This window comes from Pseudophryne corroboree, chromosome 6, assembly GCF_028390025.1.
Source record: "Pseudophryne corroboree isolate aPseCor3 chromosome 6, aPseCor3.hap2, whole genome shotgun sequence".
NCBI lineage: Eukaryota > Metazoa > Chordata > Amphibia > Anura > Myobatrachidae > Pseudophryne > Pseudophryne corroboree.
In genome coordinates this window covers 131,237,695-131,261,195 of record NC_086449.1, presented here as the reverse complement: position 1 = coordinate 131,261,195, position 23,501 = coordinate 131,237,695, and the positions used below count along the sequence as shown (strand labels likewise).

The following is a 23,501-nucleotide window of genomic DNA, read 5'->3' as shown; positions in this document are numbered from 1 at the left end:
TGCAACTTTTTGAATTGATTACGACTAATTTACTAGGCTGTCGTATTCGTGTTTTTCGTTTCTTCCGATGTCGATGTCATTCATGCTTTTCTGCTGTAGATTGCGGCCGCGTTTGCTGTTTCGCGGCCGCGTTTATGTGTTTTTTTTACGACTGCGTCACATGTCTGTTACGGCAGTGATTTAGAAATTGCTGCCGCGTTTTTAGTCCTAAGTTTCGTTTTCGTCACGCGGCCGTGATTGGTTGTATTCGTGAAGGAGGAGTGTCTGTGCATATTACTATAAAACCGCCCCAAACACACCGCACCTCGTGGGTTTAGCTAGTGGAGAGGAGAGAGGAAGGTGTATTTGGAGTTGGTGAGTTTGGTGGAGTTTTTGGTGGATTTGGAGAGGAGTTTGGTGATTGTTGAGTGCTGTACTGTGTGTGTAAGTAGTCTTGTCATATTTGTAGTATTGTTTTTTCACAGTTTGTCTACTTTTTTGTCCTTGTTTTTTTTTTACAGTCTTTTGTCATTGTTTGTGAGTGAGTGAGTGAGCGTGTGTGTTGGCTGTGTGGTGTGTAGTAGTAGGAGTAGTGGAGGAGTGTGTTTTGTGTTTTGATTTTTCTGTGTTTTTTGTCGTTTGTCATGTCAGACTCAGAGGTCAGTGTGGTGGCGGAGGTTAGTGAGGTGGAGGCTGGTAGTGAGGTGGAGGCTGGTAGTGAGGTGGAGGCTGTTAGTGAGGTGGAGGGGGGTAGTGAGAGGGAGGAGGTTAGTGAGGAGGAGGAGGAGGGGGTGCCTGTTGCTGTATTTTCCAGTGATAGTGATGGTGTTGTGGCTCCGCAGCCACGCACCACTACCAAGACTGGCAGGAATATTAAGTTCAGCTATGCTGAAAACATGGCTTTGGTGCGTGAGCTGATGAAGCACCATCGCCAATTGTTTGGTCAGGATGCTGGCAAGGTGTCCTCCCGCAGGAAGTCTGTCCTGTGGGGGCAAGTAATACTTGCCGTGAATAGTGAGGGTGTGGTGAGGCGGACTGAGGACACGTGCCGCAAGAGGTTTTATGATATAAAGCGGCGTGTCAAGGCCAAGATGGCCAAAGAGTCCAAAACTGCACGAAAAACCGGAGGTGGCCCCCCTTTCCGGGCCACCTATCGGGACTGGGAGGAGCCTGTGCGGGCATTGATTCCTGCCGAAGTGGTGTCTGCTACTCATGTCCGGGATTCGGACCGACCCACGCAGGATGGTAAGTTTGATTTGTTAGATTTTTATTTAAATGTCCTCTAAATGTTGTAAATGTCATTTTTAAAGGGTAAAGGATGCATAAATTGTGTTTCACATATTTCAGGCCTATGCACCCTTAAGGTGTGTTTGTGTTTCGAATTTGCTTTTTTCACCTTGCATTGGCTGTTTGGTAAATTTAATATTGCGCAAAAACATGTGCAATGGCTGCTGTTTTTTTTTTTTTTTTAAATATTTTTTGCGATATTGCTTGGACATCTGTGTTGTATGCTTATTTTAAAAATATTTTTTGATTTATTTACTTCTGAAAAACGGTGCAATTATTCCAATATTACATTTTTAAAACATTTGCAAGTAGTCAATCTCTGCAATATCTGAGGCATAATTCTCAAATGTAACAGATTTATTGTGTGCAACATCATGTACATTTGGATATACAACACAAAATAATGAAGCTTGAAGCTCTTAATCAGAAATTATTTGTTTATCCAATACCTAATAGATGGTTACAGTACACTAAGGCTTTGCAGTTATAATTTTTACACAAAGCATGGTAATAATGTTTGGTCCACTTTTTCAACAGTCCCACAGACCAGCCGGCCAGACAGGCCTCAGACAAGTCAGGATGAGGCTGGGATTGCAGGCAAGACTTCACTGTAGTCACATATTCTGAAAACACATAGAAGTACAAAATATTAATGTTTATATTTTCACATAGGTTCTGCTTCTGGAAGCCGACCTCCTGTAAGGTGCCCATCACAGGGCTCGGGCCACTTACCCAGGAGGCCAAGTAAGACACGGCGTCTTGGCACGGAATCTGCGGCTCCATCATCCCCACCCAGGCGACGCATTTCGGCAGTGTCACCCCAGCCACCACTGGCACTATTGGCGAGTTCGCAGAGTGATGAGCCCCGATCACCTCAGTTATCTGGTGAGTAAAAACAGAAATTAAACACATAGGCAATAATATACACAGTACAGTTAATATGTTGTTAGTTGGTTTTGAGATTACATGTTTTCCAGAACAAGCAATGTGATGTTACGTCTTCAATTGCTAAAGGTGAAAATGATTTTTTTTAAAAGGTCTTAGTGGATGATCTCGCCAACATCATTTTTAATAAATAACAGACATTTGTTTAAAATTTGGCCACACACACGTGCACATTAAAATAAAATACCAATAAAATTCCCAAACAAAAACAGCATCCACAACATTATATTGTTCACACATCTCCCCTGTCCAGTATGTAGATGGCTTACTTGCTCCGCTCATCTGGACTGTCAAAGTCAGAAAAATATCTCTATACACACTGCCATATTTGCACCTCATACTGGTCCGCGCTACGCATGCGTACGCTCTCCCGTACGTGCACATACTCACAGTCGCGGGCACCCGCAGGCGCACGGTATGCGTATTTACGGTAGAGTTTATGTAATCGTAGCGTGCGACTCATTCGTTACATATTTTCACTAATAATGTATTTTGTAGATCATGGTCCCTTTGATAGATTCTGAAAGTTTGGTTAACATAGCATGTTCCTGAACAGAGAGATCCCTCTTTGTATTGTACGAAGGGTCTAACAGGGGTCATACAGTGGTGTTTGGTACCCATCGGAAGAGTATTTAAATAGCAATATTCCGGTGTTGGTGTGGAGCGGATTAATCGCTCGTGCGAATAGTTATGGACATAAGAAGTTTATGTCCATTTACTATTATTTGTTCTTACTTAGTCATGCGGCGGGAAACCCAGTATCCCACCCACCTGAACAGTTGGAAACAGTCACAGCCCACCTGTATGAATCAACCTATGACCTTTTGTTATAATGCGAAGCCGAATTGCGAAGCCGAATTGAACAATGAGATTGTAGGGACCATTGAATTGTATTGTGTGTGGGGCATAAATAGGCAGGCCGACCGTATCCAGTACACTCTCTTCAACGGTTCTCATTGCTGATAATCGGGAGCTGGATATCGAGGCGCATGCGATCGTTTCCCCTTGTGCGTAAGTTTTCTCCGCAATCATATTGTCTTGATGTTATTATGAGCCATCTCTCTCTCCTCTCTTTTTCCCTTATTTTCCCTTGATTGTATTGTATTGTATTGTATGGTATTTCCTGTGTAGTTATTTGGTTAGTTAGTCTATGTTATATTGTAGTGTATGCTTTGTAATGTGATTCCTTTTGCAAGTATAATAGTCATAATACATATAATAGGTTTTGGACCCTAAGCCCAGGTATCTGTGTATTTCTTATAGTGTTAAGTATTCCCTGAGCGTCGGTGACGCCCAAGCAGCTTTGTAGTTAATCAGGTTACACCAGGTTGCATTTACACTCTAACACCACACTAAGGTTTACTGTGTATTTCATTGTTAAAGGTATAGATATAAAGGTTTAACGTTGGGAGCGTCTGCACCGCTGGTGATCTCCTCGTGGTCCCGAGCGTCCGCTACGCTATAGCGAATCATTACGTTAGTCGGCAGCCAATAGCGTGCCTGCCTGTGATCTCTGGGCCGTAAGCGAACGTGACGCTTGAGCGTCTCGACTACGGTTGAGCGATCGCTACGCAACTTGCGTACCCTTACGGTACTTCCTACGTAGATAGCGTACAGTGTTCTTAGACCTCTTAAAGTGTTTTATATACGATAAATATTTAGCTTTATCAATTGGGAGCTCGTCCAGTCCTTCACACATCTCTGCTAGGTAATATCAGCAGACATTATCCATCAGCAAAGGGCGGGAGGTTGTATCCCTCGTAGTGCTGACGGGATAAGCGTCTGCTTCGCTTAGGTAAAGGGTGCTGAAGGAATCCGGGAACCGGAGGTAAGAGCAAAACGCTAGTGTCTTTTAAAACTGTTTATTTTTCTGTCTTGCGTACACACGCACGCACACATATATATCTGCATTTCTTTTTCATTTATGTATTTTCGTATATCACTCTCCTGTCTGCCAGTTTTATAGTTGATAAAAGTGCTAAAAGAGATTTGCCGTTATTTCATAGTTTAAGAATAGAGGTAATATAGTTAAAGTATAGACAAACACACAGTTTTTGCCTGGGAGATAAGGCGAAGTCAGTGTGGTGTGTGGTAGATGATCAAGGATCATCTACATTGATAAAAGTATAAATTGTGTTACGGTGGATCTTTGCTTTGCGTACGCGTGTCTCTAACAAAGACTTGCGTACGCAATCCAAAGGCCGACGCACGCAGCGTATATTACGCAACGGAGCGTCTGGGAACGCCCACGTAACTCAAACAACAGGCGATAAGTAGAGCAACACGGTAAATAACGCAAAGCGATAAATAGCACAAATTGATTTCAGTTTTCCAAAACTTAGTTTAAATACCTTACTTTACTGTAATACCTCTGGGGAGAGCTATCAGACTACGGGAAATGATTTTTCTGATCAGAAAACGATAAGAATGATAGTGGGTTGAAAACGGTATGAGTGTATTGAATCCCGCTTTGTGGACTTTGTGGTCTATGTGATAAAACGGTATTAAATCCCGCTTTGTGGACTTTGTGATCTGTGTGATCTATGAGCACGGCCTGAAGTGAAAACGTGCAACAGAGTGTGATAAAGTTTTCGTTGTGTTACGCTCTGGCTGTTTTGGAGCACAGTAGGGAGACTCCAATGATCCTACCATTTATGGGCAACAAGTGTCTATAAGTGGTACGATTGGACCGCACGGTTGTATGTGTGACCAATAACGCAACGTGATATGAGGTCTTGCCCTCATACGTGTTGTAGGGAGCACATGCAAGCGTGATTTGTGTAAAGAAAAAGGAAGGGAATTTTCTCAGGAAAATCTCTAAAGATAGGGCCTGCAACGGCTACACGTGTCTGCTAGAAGGCGGATCGGAGATACCCGGAGCAGAAGAAGTTCAGTGGAAGAGCTTTAAGGATTTCCAACGAATTTCTGTGTTTGGTGCATTTTAGGAAGTTTTTCTGTGTTAAAAAGGTCCACAATGGAAGCCAAGTGCACGACACAGAGACAGTCGGCAGTCAGGATTCAGACTCCAGAAGCTTGCAGACCCCGAGGGTCTGCTCGGTTAGTAATGTGGGGGAAATATGGTCCCCACACTGAGACCTTTTGTGATGAATGGACACGAATGACTGCGGGGGATAAGGCACCATTTCCCGGGATAGGTAGTTTTGACTCAGAGGTGTTGCATAATTTAAGGAGAAGGATATGTCTCATTAAATCAGCAAAGAGACGAATCAAGCATTATGATTGTTTACAGTTATGGCAACAGGAGGGTGAAATGCAAAGAAATGTAACTCACATACCTAACTTTCATCTTGAGAGGAGAGACATGGCAAGGGAGAGAATTATGGTTGCGGAGAAAGGCACAATGGGGTGTGATAAAAATGCACTTAGTAACTGTGTTAAGAATGAAAGTGTAAAATGTAATAAGGTTTATAAAAATGAAAGTGTTAAATGTACAACTATTAACCCATGCAAGTCGCACCCCATGTTAAACTTTCCTCAGGAACACCAACAAGAAAGTGAACCCAGAACGATGTCGGCACCTCTTCCAGAAGCCATCACACAAGACATCCAGGTGGACGCGACCCAATCGGTAAAGACTGTAAACAAACCCCCTAATGGAGGGTCAGGTGAGGTCGTGTCCACAGGTACGTATGGTATTCTACATTACGCACAAACAAATGTACCTCATATTGTAGAATCAATTCAGAATGACGTTACTGGACTTAATCCTGTCAGGGTAATTGCAGTACCAAATGGGAAAACTGACTCTTCAGGAGTCACCCCCGTCAGGAACATCGCCATGTACTGCCCCTTTTCCCGAACAGAATTAAGAACAATTCTGTCTGAATTTCCTGATCCCAGGAAAGACTTAGTTGCTTGTCAAAGATACATTAGAGTGCTAGGACACACTGCAGAGCCAAATAACAAAGATTGGAGGACAGTTTTGAGGGCATGTTTACCCCCCGATGTTGATTCATTGAAATTTATTGCTGATTGTAAGCTAGATGAGGAAGTGCCACTAACAAACGAGTATAACCAAGATAATGTAAAAAGAATCAATCTACAGTTGAAAGAATATTTTCCTACAGTAGTAAAATGGAATAAAATCTTTACAATAAAACAAAAAGAAGGTGAATCCGCATCAGAGTATTTTCACTGGGCTCTGCAGGATATGGCTAGGTACACTGGTATAGATGACATTGAAACTAATGTACACCACAGAGAGGTAGCTGTGTCCGTATTAATGAACAACTTAAAAGACACACTAAAAATTAGGGTACAAACTTCCATACCACATTGGAGAGGTATCTCGGTGGCGGCATTAAGAGAGTCCGCTATCGAGCATGACCGAAATATCCAAAGAACCAGGGAAGCGCAGGGAGAGCGGTTGATGGCACTGAACATCCAAGCACTAGAGGATGCATCAAGTCGACCGGAATCCCAGGCCCCTAGCACATGGAGAAAGCCAAGGATTTGTTATCATTGTAGAAGAGAAGGGCATTATGCCAGCAACTGTAATAACCCACATAAAGTCAGACCCCCTAGACCAAGAAATGAGCAAAATTATAACACACACGATTATAATCAGGGATCACATAGGAAGAATTTTGGGCCACACCCATGATATGTAGTCAGGAAAAGGTGATCATTAGGACTGACGGTAAGCCTGAGGTAACGGTTAATAAATTGGGAGGTCATTCACTGAAGACACAGGAATGACCGGGTGAAAAGTTGTAAATGTATCTGTGAAATGTTTCTTTTTCTATCCCCATCTCTGACGATTATTGGTAAGAATTCAAACATTGCATATCCGCTTGGTCCTTGCAGAAGTCTACCAAACCCCAGCATGACCTATCCACCACAATGTATTCTGGCCAGATACAGACAGTGGAATATGGAGGTGCTGGTGGGGAGGGACTGCTCAAGGAAACCATTAGACACGTAGATATGACAGCCTGATAAATCTGACAATGTTTTCTTAATGCTGACCATGTTTTAAAATGTTTGAAAAAAATGTTTAATTTCTCTTTTCCTATTGGTGTTTATTGTTGAGTTATGTAATATGTATATATGCACATGAATTGTTCTCTATCTCTTTTGTTTTTTTTTTGTTTTCTCTCTCTTCTCACTCATGTTTTCATGGTTTAAAGATGGTATGTCACCCCTCAGTTGGACCAATGGTAATGCCAGATTTTTGCTCCTTACAGAAAGATCGCTGGTTAGGAAGGAATATTGCATCACCAGAATGTTCATTTGGAAGACTGAAGAGACAGCACCTTTTGAGAGGACAGCAGAACAAGAAGAACAACAAGACGAGAGAACTTATTATCGTAACAAGTTCTCTCCCCCACAAACTGTTTTCTTATACCCCCATTACAAATTTCTTCTTTTCTCCTCCTGTAAGATGGACTTGCCCCAAGAGACTGTGATATGGATTTTCCTGTTGACCATGATGTTGACCAGAGCAGTCTGTTTCGGTGAGAGTACCAGTGAGGTCGAGAAAGGATCCAGAAAGGTCAGGATGACTGAGACGGAGGTGTAAATTTCCAATAGCAACCTAACCAACAAGCAAAGGCGAGTATCAGAAAACGATCCGATAGCATTGACCATATAAGAAATTGTGACGGATTGTTAGCTGAAGAAAACTGTATCTGTAGGCTCTGTAACAATGTCATTGAGGATGGGTGCATTAAGAAATGCCAATCCAGTTTTAATTAGAGATGAGCGGGTTCGGTTTCTTTGAATCCGAACCCGCACGAACTTCACTTTTTTTTTCACGGGTCCGAGCGACTCGGATCTTCCCGCCTTGCTCGGTTAACCCGAGCGCGCCCGAACGTCATCATGACGCTGTCGGATTCTCGCGAGACTCGGATTCTATATAAGGAGCCGCGCGTCGCCGCCATTTTCACACGTGCATTGAGATTGATAGGGAGAGGACGTGGCTGGCGTCCTCTCCATTTAGATTAGATTTAGAAGAGAGAGAGAGAGAGAGAGAGATTGCTGTGATACTGTAGATTAGAAGAGAGTGCAGAGTGCAGACAGAGTTTAGTGACTGACGACCACAGTGACCAGTGACCACCAGAGACAGTGCAGTTGTTTGTTTTATTTAATATATCCGTTCTCTGCCTGAAAAAAACGATACACAGTCACACAGTGACTCAGTCTGTGTGCACTGCTCAGCCCAGTGTGCTGCACATCAATGTATTGTATATAAAGCTTATAATTGTGGGGGAGACTGGGGAGCACTGCAGGTTGTTATAGCAGGAGCCAGGAGTACATGATAAATAATATTATATTAAAATTAAACAGTGCACACTTTTGCTGCAGGAGTGCCACTGCCAGTGTGACTAGTGGTGACCAGTGCCTGACCACCAGTATATTAGTAGTATTGTATACTATCTCTTTATCAACCAGTCTATATTAGCAGCAGACACAGTACAGTGCGGTAGTTCACGGCTGTGGCTACCTCTGTGTCGGCACTCGGCAGGCAGTCCGTCCATCCATAATTGTATTATATACCACCTAACCGTGGTTTTTTTTTTCTTTCTTTATACCGTCGTCATAGTCATACTAGTTGTTACGAGTATACTACTATCTCTTTATCAACCAGTGTACAGTGCGGTAGTTCACGGCTGTGGCTACCTCTGTGTCGGAACTCGGCAGGCAGTCCGTCCATCCATAATTGTATTATAATATATACCACCTAACCGTGGTTTTTTTTCCGTTCTTTATACCGTCGTCATACTAGTTGTTACGAGTATACTACTATCTCTTTATCAACCAGTGTACAGTGCGGTAGTTCACGGCTGTGGCTACCTCTGTGTCGGAACTCGGCAGGCAGTCCGTCCATCCATAATTGTATTATAATATATACCACCTAACCGTGGTTTTTTTTTCGTTCTTTATACCGTCGTCATACTAGTTGTTACGAGTATACTACTATCTCTTTATCAACCAGTGTACAGTGCGGTAGTTCACGGCTGTGGCTACCTCTGTGTCGGCACTCGGCAGGCAGTCCGTCCAACCATAATTGTATTATATACCACCTAACCGTGGTTTTTTTTTCATTCTTTATACCGTCGTCATACTAGTTGTTACGAGTATACTACTATCTCTTTATCAACCAGTGTACAGTGCGGTAGTTCACGGCTGTGGCTACCTCTGTGTCGGCACTCGGCAGGCAGTCCGTCCAACCATAATTGTATTATATACCACCTAACCGTGGTTTTTTTTTCATTCTTTATACCGTCGTCATACTAGTTGTTACGAGTATACTACTATCTCTTTATCAACCAGTGTACAGTGCGGTAGTTCACGGCTGTGGCTACCTCTGTGTCGGCACTCGGCAGCCCGTCCATAATTGTATATACCAGTGACCTAACCGTGGTTTTTTTTTCTTTCTTTATACATACATACTAGTTACGAGTATACTATCTCTTTATCAACCAGTCTATATATTAGCAGCAGACACAGTACAGTGCGGTAGTTCACGGCTGTGGCTACCTCTGTGTCGGCACTCGGCAGCCCGTCCATAATTGTATATACCACCTAACCGTGGTTTTTTTTTCTTTCTTTATACATACATACTAGTTACGAGTATACTATCTCTTTATCAACCAGTCTATATATTAGCAGCAGACACAGTACAGTGCGGTAGTTCACGGCTGTGGCTACCTCTGTGTCGGCACTCCGCAGCCCGTCCATAATTGTATATACCAGTGACCTAACCGTGGTTTTTTTTTCTTTCTTTATACATACATACTAGTTACGAGTATACTATCTCTTTATCAACCAGTCTATATATTAGCAGCAGACACAGTACAGTGCGGTAGTTCACGGCTGTGGCTACCTCTGTGTCGGCACTCGGCAGCCCGTCCATAATTGTATATACCAGTGACCTAACCGTGTTTTTTTTTTCTTTCTTTATACATACATACTAGTTACGAGTATACTATCTCTTTATCAACCAGTCTATATATTAGCAGCAGACACAGTACAGTGCGGTAGTTCACGGCTGTGGCTACCTCTGTGTCGGCACTCGGCAGCCCGTCCATAATTGTATATACCAGTGACCTAACCGTGGTTTTTTTTTCTTTCTTTATACATACATACTAGTTACGAGTATACTATCTCTTTATCAACCAGTCTATATATTAGCAGCAGACACAGTACAGTGCGGTAGTTCACGGCTGTGGCTACCTCTGTGTCGGCACTCGGCAGCCCGTCCATAATTGTATACTAGTATCCAATCCATCCATCTGCATTGTTTACCTGAGGTGCCTTTTAGTTGTGCCTATTAAAATATGGAGAACAAAAATGTTGAGGTTCCAAAATTAGGGAAAGATCAAGATCCACTTCCACCTCGTGCTGAAGCTGCTGCCACTAGTCATGGCCGAGACGATGAAATGCCAGCAACGTCGTCTGCCAAGGCCGATGCCCAATGGCATAGTACAGAGCATGTCAAAACCAAAACACCAAATATCAGTAAAAAAAGGACTCCAAAACCTAAAATAAAATTGTCGGAGGAGAAGCGTAAACTTGCCAATATGCCATTTACCACACGGAGTGGCAAGGAACGGCTGAGGCCCTGGCCTATGTTCATGGCTAGTGGTTCAGCTTCACATGAGGATGGAAGCACTCAGCCTCTCGCTAGAAAACTGAAAAGACTCAAGCTGGCAAAAGCACCGCAAAGAACTGTGCGTTCTTTGAAATCCCAAATCCACAAGGAGAGTCCAATTGTGTCGGTTGCGATGCCTGACCTTCCCAACACTGGACGTGAAGAGCATGCGCCTTCCACCATTTGCACGCCCCCTGCAAGTGCTGGAAGGAGCACCCGCAGTCCAGTTCCTGATAGTCAGATTGAAGATGTCAGTGTTGAAGTACACCAGGATGAGGAGGATATGGGTGTTGCTGGCGCTGGGGAGGAAATTGACCAGGAGGATTCTGATGGTGAGGTGGTTTGTTTAAGTCAGGCACCCGGGGAGACACCTGTTGTCCGTGGGAGGAATATGGCCATTGACATGCCAGGTGAAAATACCAAAAAAATCAGCTCTTCGGTGTGGAGGTATTTCACCAGAAATGCGGACAACAGGTGTCAAGCCGTGTGTTCCCTTTGTCAAGCTGTAATAAGTAGGGGTAAGGACGTTAACCACCTCGGAACATCCTCCCTTATACGTCACCTGCAGCGCATTCATAATAAGTCAGTGACAAGTTCAAAAACTTTGGGTGACAGCGGAAGCAGTCCACTGACCAGTAAATCCCTTCCTCTTGTAACCAAGCTCACGCAAACCACCCCACCAACTCCCTCAGTGTCAATTTCCTCCTTCCCCAGGAATGCCAATAGTCCTGCAGGCCATGTCACTGGCAAGTCTGACGAGTCCTCTCCTGCCTGGGATTCCTCCGATGCATCCTTGCGTGTAACGCCTACTGCTGCTGGCGCTGCTGTTGTTGCCGCTGGGAGTCGATGGTCATCCCAGAGGGGAAGTCGTAAGCCCACTTGTACTACTTCCAGTAAGCAATTGACTGTTCAACAGTCCTTTGCGAGGAAGATGAAATATCACAGCAGTCATCCTACTGCAAAGCGGATAACTGAGTCCTTGACAACTATGTTGGTGTTAGACGTGCGTCCGGTATCCGCCGTTAGTTCACAGGGAACTAGACAATTTATTGAGGCAGTGTGCCCCCGTTACCAAATACCATCTAGGTTCCACTTCTCTAGGCAGGCGATACCGAGAATGTACACGGACGTCAGAAAAAGACTCACCAGTCTCCTAAAAAATGCAGTTGTACCCAATGTCCACTTAACCACGGACATGTGGACAAGTGGAGCAGGGCAGGGTCAGGACTATATGACTGTGACAGCCCACTGGGTAGATGTATGGACTCCCGCCGCAAGAACAGCAGCGGCGGCACCAGTAGCAGCATCTCGCAAACGCCAACTCTTTCCTAGGCAGGCTACGCTTTGTATCACCGCTTTCCAGAATACGCACACAGCTGAAAACCTCTTACGGCAACTGAGGAAGATCATCGCGGAATGGCTTACCCCAATTGGACTCTCCTGTGGATTTGTGGCATCGGACAACGCCAGCAATATTGTGTGTGCATTAAATATGGGCAAATTCCAGCACGTCCCATGTTTTGCACATACCTTGAATTTGGTGGTGCAGAATTTTTTAAAAAACGACAGGGGCGTGCAAGAGATGCTGTCGGTGGCCAGAAAAATTGCGGGACACTTTCGGCGTACAGGCACCACGTACAGAAGACTGGAGCACCACCAAAAACTACTGAACCTGCCCTGCCATCATCTGAAGCAAGAAGTGGTAACGAGGTGGAATTCAACCCTCTATATGCTTCAGAGGTTGGAGGAGCAGCAAAAGGCCATTCAAGCCTATACAATTGAGCACGATATAGGAGATGGAATGCACCTGTCTCAAGTGCAGTGGAGAATGATTTCAACGTTGTGCAAGGTTCTGATGCCCTTTGAACTTGCCACACGTGAAGTCAGTTCAGACACTGCCAGCCTGAGTCAGGTCATTCCCCTCATCAGGCTTTTGCAGAAGAAGCTGGAGGCATTGAAGAAGGAGCTAAAAGGGAGCGATTCCGCTAGGCATGTGGGACTTGTGGATGCAGCCCTTAATTCGCTTAACAAGGATTCACGGGTGGTCAATCTGTTGAAATCAGAGCACTACATTTTGGCCACCGTGCTCGATCCTAGATTTAAAGCCTACCTTGGATCTCTCTTTCCGGCAGACACAGGTCTGCTGGGGTTGAAAGACCTGCTGGTGACAAAATTGTCAAGTCAAGCGGAACGCGACCTGTCAACATCTTCTCCTTCACATTCTCCCGCAACTGGGGGTGCGAGGAAAAGGCTCAGAATTCCGAGCCCACCCGCTGGCGGTGATGCAGGGCAGTCTGGAGCGACTGCTGATGCTGACATCTGGTCCGGACTGAAGGACCTGACAACGATTACGGACATGTCGTCTACTGTCACTGCATATGATTCTCTCAACATTGATAGAATGGTGGAGGATTATATGAGTGACCGCATCCAAGTAGGCACGTCACACAGTCCGTACTTATACTGGCAGGAAAAAGAGGCAATTTGGAGGCCCTTGCACAAACTGGCTTTATTCTACCTAAGTTGCCCTCCCACAAGTGTGTACTCCGAAAGAGTGTTTAGTGCCGCCGCTCACCTTGTCAGCAATCGGCGTACGAGGTTACATCCAGAAAATGTGGAGAAGATGATGTTCATTAAAATGAATTATAATCAATTCCTCCGCGGAGACATTGACCAGCAGCAATTGCCTCCACAAAGTACACAGGGAGCTGAGATGGTGGATTCCAGTGGGGACGAATTGATAATCTGTGAGGAGGGGGATGTACACGGTGATATATCGGAGGGTGAAGATGAGGTGGACATCTTGCCTCTGTAGAGCCAGTTTGTGCAAGGAGAGATTAATTGCTTCTTTTTTGGGGGGGGGTCCAAACCAACCCGTCATATCAGTCACAGTCGTGTGGCAGACCCTGTCACTGAAATGATGGGTTGGTTAAAGTGTGCATGTCCTGTTTTGTTTATACAACATAAGGGTGGGTGGGAGGGCCCAAGGATAATTCCATCTTGCACCTCTTTTTTCTTTTCTTTTTCTTTGCATCATGTGCTGATTGGGGAGGGTTTTTTGGAAGGGACATCCTGCGTGACACTGCAGTGCCACTCCTAAATGGGCCCGGTGTTTGTGTCGGCCACTAGGGTCGCTAATCTTACTCACACAGTCAGCTACCTCATTGCGCCTCTTTTTTTCTTTGCGTCATGTGCTGTTTGGGGAGGGTTTTTTGGAAGGGACATCCTGCGTGACACTGCAGTGCCACTCCTAGATGGGCCCGGTGTTTGTGTCGGCCACTAGGGTCGCTAATCTTACTCACACAGCTACCTCATTGCGCCTCTTTTTTTCTTTGCGTCATGTGCTGTTTGGGGAGGGTTTTTTGGAAGGGACATCCTGCGTGACACTGCAGTGCCACTCCTAGATGGGCCCGGTGTTTGTGTCGGCCACTAGGGTCGCTAATCTTACTCACACAGTCGGCTACCTCATTGCGCCTCTTTTTTTCTTTGCGTCATGTGCTGTTTGGGGAGGGTTTTTTGGAAGGGCCATCCTGCGTGACACTGCAGTGCCACTCCTAGATGGGCCCGGTGTTTGTGTCGGCCACTAGGGTCGCTAATCTTACTCACACAGCTACCTCATTGCGCCTCTTTTTTTCTTTGCGTCATGTGCTGTTTGGGGAGGGTTTTTTGGAAGGGACATCCTGCGTGACACTGCAGTGCCACTCCTAGATGGGCCCGGTGTTTGTGTCGGCCACTAGGGTCGCTAATCTTACTCACACAGTCAGCTACCTCATTGCGCCTCTTTTTTTCTTTGCGTCATGTGCTGTTTGGGGAGGGTTTTTTGGAAGGGCCATCCTGCGTGACACTGCAGTGCCACTCCTAGATGGGCCCGGTGTTTGTGTCGGCCACTAGGGTCGCTAATCTTACTCACACAGTCAGCTACCTCATTGCGCCTCTTTTTTTCTTTGCGTCATGTGCTGTTTGGGGAGGGTTTTTTGGAAGGGCCATCCTGCGTGACACTGCAGTGCCACTCCTAGATGGGCCCGGTGTTTGTGTCGGCCACTAGGGTCGCTAATCTTACTCACACAGCTACCTCATTGCGCCTCTTTTTTTCTTTGCGTCATGTGCTGTTTGGGGAGGGTTTTTTGGAAGGGACATCCTGCGTGACACTGCAGTGCCACTCCTAGATGGGCCCGGTGTTTGTGTCGGCCACTAGGGTCGCTTATCTTACTCACACAGCGACCTCGGTGCAAATTTTAGGACTAAAAATAATATTGTGAGGTGCGAGGTATTCAGAATAGACTGAAAATGAGTGTAAATTATGGTTTTTGAGGTTAATAATACTTTGGGATCAAAATGACCCCCAAATTCTATGATTTAAGCTGTTTTTTAGTGTTTTTGGAAAAAAACACCCGAATCCAAAACACACCCGAATCCGACAAAAATAATTCGGTGAGGTTTTGCCAAAACGCGTTCGAACCCAAAACACGGCCGCGGAACCGAACCCAAAACCAAAACACAAAACCCGAAAAATTTCAGGCGCTCATCTCTAGTTTTAATATCCATATGGACCGGCATCCATTGAGTGACTATCACTCCTTAGTGGGTAGTGTGTTAAACAAAACAGATTGTTGGGTATGCTCTCAAGTACCTCAGGGTCATAGCAAATCAGGGCTAGTACCATTTCCTTTAACGTTAGGGGAGGTACTTGAGTTAAGTGGTGGGAGACCGGTGGACAGGAGGTTTAATATCTCCAGCCCTCCTAGTTTGAAGCTCCACCAATACCACGTGGATAGGTCCCTATTATGTTTCAACATCTCCAACCCCCGAAAGCCAGGAAATTGGGAAGTGTCATGGAGTAACCACACCATGACCTTTTTACATAGAGCAGATAGAATGCCTACAGATACAGAGCTTGTACGCCACATAGCCAGTAGAGGAAAATCTTTCCGGTATAGGTACACCTTAGGAAATAGGATTACGAGAGTTGGAGAAGTATCACCAGGATACTGTGCACATATCGTACAACCTGATACGTGTACTAAGCAGATGGAAGAATTAGGGTCAGGAGATTTCACATGGAAGGTGTGTAATATGGTTATGTCCTACTCCGTCCCATATGTTCTCCCCGATGATGCATATTTCATATGCGGGAGAAAGGCGTACAAGTGGCTTGCCCCAAACTCTGAAGGATTGTGTTATATTGGAAAAGTATTGCCTGAAGTAATGACTGTGTCACATGACAAAATGAAAGACATACACCGTGGTGCCCAAGCTCCTTATACTCACACCCATTACGAGCACGTTGTTAAAAGGCACCTGATAGAGAAGACAGAGCATCCGGCCTCTGATCTGATAAGTGAATCCACCGGGATTCAATTCTTAATCGCGTTAGATTTCACCCGCACCGCTAGAGGAGTGCTGAATTATAAATACATATCGGCGCTCGCAAATTTGTTAGATAATATCACTGAAATGTATGATGACACGTTTAGATATACTGGAAGGGAACTTCAAGCTTATAAAACAGAACTGGTGCAGCATAGAATGGTTCTTAATTACCTCACAGCAGTGACAGGCGGATATTGTGTTACATTGGCAACACAGTATGGCGTGAAGTGTTGCACGTATATCACGAATAGCACCGAGGATCCGGTCGAGGTCATAGACCAAAAGATGGACGATATTCTCCAATTGAAGTGGGAATTTCGCCGAAAACACAATCTCACTCTTGCTGCTGTAGGTAATGAGCTGACTGGTTGGGTGTCATGGTTGAACCCGCGAAATTGGTTCTCCGGTTTAGGAGACTGGGCTCAAGGAGTCATAATGGATGTTGGGAAGTTTCTCCTATGTATCTTAGGTGTTGTCTTATCAATTGGCTTGATATTTAGATGCGGTCAGGCTTTAATGAAGTGCAAACAAAGTACAAGAGTAATGAGTTTGAGGAGTGAGGAAACTGTAATTAACCTGGATTTGATCTATGACCCAACAATAGAAACAATGATGCAATGAAAATGCGATTATACGGTCCGTTTCTTTCACCTGTTTTTTCTGTTTTTCTCCAAGATAAAAAGACCCACTTGGACAAGGAAGTTGACGAGACTCTATACAGACAACGGATAGACCAAAGAAGAAGTTTTGACCACTTTAGATACGGACATTTGATGAACTTTGCCATGGATCCCCAGTTTCCCTAGAATTCTTAAACTTACGCTAGCCCAACATTTTTTTTGTAAATCTAATGGCATTGACAAAGCTTTTTGCTCGCACCTAATGGGCAAAACAGCGCAAAGAAGACGACTTTCAACTGATACCGAACAAAACTTCAACCGACAGATGTACATTAACCTGACATAGAATACCACTGCATTTTCCATAAGTGTTCTTTATCTTCATCTCTACAACCCTCAGGTAATAACACACATAGTCGATAGGGAATACAGGCACAGATATCAGCAACCACATACCTCCCCTATTCATGTATCATCAACTAAAATGTGCTCCCCCATTTTGTTACAACCAAAGCCGAAATGAGCTCGGTAGAGTTTGACAGCCCATCCACAGACCCTTAATACGGGATAAGAAGGAATTCAAATGTATACTTCGCAATACCTCGAAGCTTGATTTACAACACGTACGGCACGATGATACATGACCCCCCAAACATGGACTCATACACACATGCTTCTACTATCTCACTAGGTCATACCCTCTTCACACCTACTCCTCCCTCCTCCCTTACCCAACCATGGAAATGAATTAACCCCTGACATATATTTTTCTCCTTTTGAAATGTTTTAGAAGGTGGCAGTTATTATTGACTGCCAAAGGGTGGACTGTCAAAGTCAGAAAAATATCTCTATACACACTGCCATATTTGCACCTCATACTGGTCCGCGCTACGCATGCGTACGCTCTCCCGTACGTGCACATACTCACAGTCGCGGGCACCCGCAGGCGCACGGTATGCGTATTTACGGTAGAGTTTATGTAATCGTAGCGTGCGACTCATTCGTTACATATTTTCACTAATAATGTATTTTGTAGATCATGGTCCCTTTGATAGATTCTGAAAGTTTGGTTAACATAGCATGTTCCTGAACAGAGAGATCCCTCTTTGTATTGTACGAAGGGTCTAACAGGGGTCATACAGTGGTGTTTGGTACCCATCGGAAGAGTATTTAAATAGCAATATTCCGGTGTTGGTGTGGAGCGGATTAATCGCTCGTGCGAATAGTTATGGACATAAGAAGTTTATGTCCATTTACTATTATTTGTTCTTACTTAGTCATGCGGCGGGAAACCCAGTATCCCACCCACCTGAACAGTTGGAAACAGTCACAGCCCACCTGTATGAATCAACCTATGACCTTTTGTTATAATGCGAAGCCGAATTCCTGTGTCCAATGAACAATGAGATTGTAGGGACCATTGAATTGTATTGTGTGTGGGGCATAAATAGGCAGGCCGACCGTATCCAGTACACTCTCTTCAACGGTTCTCATTGCTGATAATCGGGAGCTGGATATCGAGGCGCATGCGATCGTTTCCCCTTGTGCGTAAGTTTTCTCCGCAATCATATTGTCTTGATGTTATTATGAGCCATCTCTCTCTCCTCTCTTTTTCCCTTATTTTCCCTTGATTGTATTGTATTGTATTGTATGGTATTTCCTGTGTAGTTATTTGGTTAGTTAGTCTATGTTATATTGTAGTGTATGCTTTGTAATGTGATTCCTTTTGCAAGTATAATAGTCATAATACATATAATAGGTTTTGGACCCTAAGCCCAGGTATCTGTGTATTTCTTATAGTGTTAAGTATTCCCTGAGCGTCGGTGACGCCCAAGCAGCTTTGTAGTTAATCAGGTTACACCAGGTTGCATTTACACTCTAACACCACACTAAGGTTTACTGTGTATTTCATTGTTAAAGGTATAGATATAAAGGTTTAACGTTGGGAGCGTCTGCACCGCTGGTGATCTCCTCGTGGTCCCGAGCGTCCGCTACGCTATAGCGAATCATTACGTTAGTCGGCAGCCAATAGCGTGCCTGCCTGTGATCTCTGGGCCATAAGCGAACGTGACGCTTGAGCGTCTCGACTACGGTTGAGCGATCGCTACGCAACTTGCGTACCCTTACGGTACTTCCTACGTAGATAGCGTACAGTGTTCTTAGACCTCTTAAAGTGTTTTATATACGATAAATATTTAGCTTTATCAGGACTATCCAGGTAAGTAGTCTATATCGTGGTCAGGGGAGGTGATATAACACTGTAATGCTGTGGAGGGGAGGTAGTTAGGTGTGGATTATGCAAATCTGTCTATGTGGCCGCCTGTGTTGGTATATATGTTTTTGAACAAAAAAAACATTATAAGTTTTGAAAAACAACGCCAAAAACTATACAAATGGAGTATTATGAATGTAGTAATGTGTAGAAGTAGCCTTTAAACAAATTGACAAATAAACATTGCATGTTGGCCACCCCATACAGAGCCCAGCTTGATGGCCGACGTGGACCAGCAGGGACAAGACCAACAGGCAACCATCACACTGCAACTTACACCTGTTGACCCAAGCCAGCCAATACAGCTGCAGGATATCCCCCAAGCCTCCATCAGTCCACAACTGGCACAAGCTCCGCCCCCAACCCAAATACCAGATGACTTTTGGGCCAGTTGGACAAGACAACAGGCCCAAAGCAATGCCAGCCTGACCGCACATACACAACACCTTGCCAGTCTGCCCCATCATCTACCGCGCATTAGTCGCAACTCGGGCAGACTGATTGTACAAGTAGGGCGAATGGCAACCTCAATGGAGCAAATAAGGGCTGACAACAGCCAAATGCTTGCTCATTTAACGCGCATCATAGATGAGCAACAGCGCCATCAGCAGGCACTCGTTCAGCTCATTCAGCACAACCAGGTTGTGAATGAGTCCTTATCCCGGATTGTAGCCAGCCACACTGCAACCAACACTCAACTGATTGCAAGCATTAATAATTTGAGCAGCAATATTACATTGATGGGAGCTCACCAAGTAACCTCCAGCTCGGGGACCACGACCCCTATCCAAACGCCAGTAACCTCCCCTGTTCGGCGTTCCTCCAGAGCACGTGCCAGTGAGCCAGCACAAAGCACAGCACCCAGCACACACAAGCGGAAAAAATAACCCCAATGTGATTTGCAAAATAAAAATTTGTATTTGACAAACACACAACTTCCTGTGTCCGTCTCAAACATTGTCGAAGCTGCTCTGTATGTATGTATGTTTTTCATGGGTAATGACTGAAAATGTATTTTTAGCATAAACTAAGTACAATGTACACACCACTATAAACAACAAACAGTAAGTTACAAAACACACAATAGAAAGTAGTGCAAAGTGTTTAGTCAAGGATAATTACAGCCTACTAAAACTGACCTGAAAAATAGCGCAGGATCACTTCTTGCCGTACCTGCCTCCCTACATATGTACTCACACTGTCACCAGATGGGTCTAACTCCTCTGCTTGCTGACTGCTTTCTCCCTCATCATGTGCCAGATGTTGGTTTAAACACAGATTATGGAGAAAACAGCAGCAGAACACAATTCTAGTCACCTTTGAGGGACTATACAACAAAAGGCCTGCAGATTTATCCAGACACCGAAACCGTGACTTCAGCACACCAAAACATCTTTCTATCACATTCCGCGTAGCCTTATGTGCATGATTGTAACTGTGTTCAGCAGGAGAATCAGGTTGGGACAATGGAGTAAGGAGCCAAGAGTAGCAGCCGTAACCCCCATCACCTGAAAAACAGATATAGTCAACATTAGTACATATGTTAGATTATTCTTTCACCTAATCAAAACTCGAGTTTGTGGTTAAAAGACATACACACAAAACATTTTAAACATACCCAACAGCCAGCCATCAGGCATTTGTCCGTCCTCAAATTTATCGAAGAGCGATGACTGACTGAGGATGAAGGAGTCATGGCAGCCACCAGGGTAACCTGCAACAACACTCATAATTTTTATGTTTGCATCACAGACCACCTGGACATTAGTTGATTGTGCCAGATGCCTATTAGTATATATATATTGGCGGCCCTTAGGTGATCTCAGCTGAACGTGTGTGCAATCTATGGCCCCCAGCACATTGGGCATGCCAGCAAGCTCATAGAAAGCTACCCTGACAGCACTCCACTCCGACTCCTCGGTAGGGAAGCAGATTGAGGCATTAATGTGTGGCTCCAACACATCCAAAACCTGAGTGGACATTAAACAAGCTAAGGTGAGTGTCATGTTAGGTATTCTCTACAATACTGTGTTGTTTGTACTTACAGAAGCAACACTTAGACATAACCGCCTATGTATTTTTAGACTCACCTGATTCAAATATCTGGAAAAGGTGGGCTGTGAGATACCAATGACGTCGCCTGCCACAGCCTGGAAGCTCCCAGTAGCCATAAAGTGTAACACAGCCAGGAGTTTGTGTAGGCCTGAGACAGAGCGAGAGCGTGCTGTCTCAGGGTCTATGCCCAGTTTGACAAGGTCATACAGGTGAAAAATGTTGGTTCTATTTAGGCGGAACATCTGTATGACCCTATCATCGGACAATGCATTTAAGTTTAAACGCCCTCTAAAAAAACGAGGCTGGCGCAGCCTCCGCGGTACCTGGACAACCTGTTGACCATGTTCACTTACCTGGGCCTGATTCCTGGAAGCCTCATGGAGCAGTCTAAGGTATCCCACAGCAAACCAAAAATCATTGGCACACACCACAGCCGCCATTTCAGAGTGAGAGAAGTTCAAAATGTGCCTGGAACACTTTTATAGGGCCAAACATTCAGGTGTGAGTAATGGATAATTGAGTACACATGTAAACACGCTTTTCAAATGCTGGCGCGTTTTTTTTTAGGAAAAAATTACGATGTGTAATTTTTCGCGGCCGCGAATGCATTTTCACGGCAGCAATTACAATTACGAATGGATAGTAAATGACCGAGATTCATATCTAAACAGGCGTAATTTGACCGATGGTGTATTCATTCGTAATTTTTTACTTGGACTTGCAAAAAATTACGAATGCCCTCATCTCTGCCGTGATTAGTGTTTAGTAAATTACAGAGATGACACTTTGCTGAAAAAACGGCATCTCGGTCAAAATCGGGAGCTTAGTAAATTTACCCCATGGTTTTGTCCAACTGCTAACAAATTTTCTGCTGCAATCAACTCTGAATTAGGCCCATACTCCACCCAAATATAACTCTCTCTGCATCTGCATCTGCCCCACCTGTAGGGCAACATGTTTCTGCCCAATTTTTTACTTTTTTTGTTTGCTAACAAGCCTGAATAAGCCCCATAGCTCCTTCCTCCTCCTGGAAGCCCCCCGCAATTGGATTATCATGATCTTTATAGGGTGAGGGGGAAAATTGATAGAAATAAACAACAGTTTGTGAGTGACTGAGTGGGGGTGGAAAGAGAAGTATTATAAGGATACTGCTTTTAGGAATAATGGGGTTAAATGTATGAAGATTGTGTTGATTGTAAGGGTGAAAAGTTAATGGTCAGTTAATAACTATGAAGGGTTTTTCTAATGAGAAAGAGGGAGGTAATGAAGGGATTAATGGTGAGAGTGAGGGACTGATGTCTTTTGATGAGACCTAGGGTGATTATTTACGAAGCGTTTGGTTGTAAAACCCAGCGCTTCTGATCATGTTTATGTACAATATATAAAAGGGCAATGCTTTTACTAGCAAGACACATCTACTAAAAGTATTGTCCTTTTAATTACCGAGCATAAACACAATCAGGAACTAAGGCTGTAAATAAATCCCTGACGGAGGGGAAGAGGGAATTGTTGGAAATGAATTGAAGTGGGGAAATTATTAATGGGGGTCATGAAGATAATAATTATAAAGTGGCTAATGATGCTGAGTGGGTTTTTTATGACGACACTGATTGTGTTATAATGTAATATGTTGTAGCATATGGCAGTCATTACTCTCTGCATTATATAGTGGTCACTAATGCTCTCTGCATTATACAGCATCACTTATGCTCTCTATTATATGGCGGTCACTGATGCTCTCTGTATTATATGGTGGTCACTAATGCTCACTGTATTACATGGCTTCACTGATGCTCTCTGTATTATATAGCGGTCACTGATGCTCTGTATTATATGGCAGTCAGTAATGCACTCTGTATTATAGTGGTCACTGTTACGCTGTATTATAGGGTTGTCACTGATGCTCTGTGGCTGGTGAGGTAGTGTAGTACAGGCAGCAATACTTACCTTTGAGTCTTGAGATAGTGTTGTATTTAAAAGTTAATCCACCCCAGAACCACAGAATAAGTGCAGCAGACTGCCCAGACCCCACTAGTGGCCAAAGCACTGCGGTCTGGGCCCTGCTCCTTACTGCACCCACCTCACTTCTTGCTGGGGCCAAACACTTGTGTAATTTGGATGTAACAAGTAAGTGTGTTCACATAGGGCCCGATTCAAACCTGATCGCTGCTGTTATCAAACTACTGCATGTGAACATGCACCGCAATGCGCACGTGCGTCGCCATACTGCGACAGGATGGTGTGAAAATTTCAATTGCACTGCTGTTCGCAAGGTGACTGACAGGAAGAGGACGTTTGTGGGTGGTAACTGCCCATTTTCCGGAAGGTCTGGAAAAATGCAGGCGTTCCCAAATGT

General features: G+C 44.4%; 1 long non-coding RNA gene across 1 annotated transcript in view; it reads right to left on the bottom strand.

The window, feature by feature from the left end:
* Positions 1 to 1,731: 1,731 nt before the first annotated feature.
* LOC134935042 (uncharacterized) overlaps positions 1,732 to 23,501 on the bottom strand; it is a 37,859-nt gene continuing 16,089 nt past the window's right edge. Inside the window, exons 2-3 of the long non-coding RNA XR_010179861.1 lie at positions 1,999 to 2,148; positions 1,732 to 1,889 (exon numbers count right to left, since the gene is read on the bottom strand). This is a non-coding gene — a long non-coding RNA (uncharacterized LOC134935042). The remainder of the gene's footprint in view (positions 1,890 to 1,998; positions 2,149 to 23,501) is intronic.